We start from the raw sequence: 279 nt of genomic DNA on the forward strand, positions 1-279 counted from the left end.
TCCTTAAACACTGGAGAACTCAGAAACTCGGTGTCGGTGAATTTATCTCCACGCCTCATTTTGCTGTTCCAAAAAAGAAAATAATAAAAAAAAATTGTTGCTTCTGTTTTCTGGTATAATCAATAATGAAACAGGATTGCGGACAAGATGTCCTCACCTGTTGAGGGTCGGCTCCTTATAACTGATGACGCCTTTCCGCCTCCTGGTTCTCCCCTCCTTTTCCCAGTCTGGGGTTGCAACGGTGTTCGTTAGAGACGTAAGGACTCGTCCTGCTGCAAC

This window comes from Etheostoma spectabile, chromosome 5 (assembly GCF_008692095.1).
Source record: "Etheostoma spectabile isolate EspeVRDwgs_2016 chromosome 5, UIUC_Espe_1.0, whole genome shotgun sequence".
Lineage (NCBI taxonomy): Eukaryota > Metazoa > Chordata > Actinopteri > Perciformes > Percidae > Etheostoma > Etheostoma spectabile.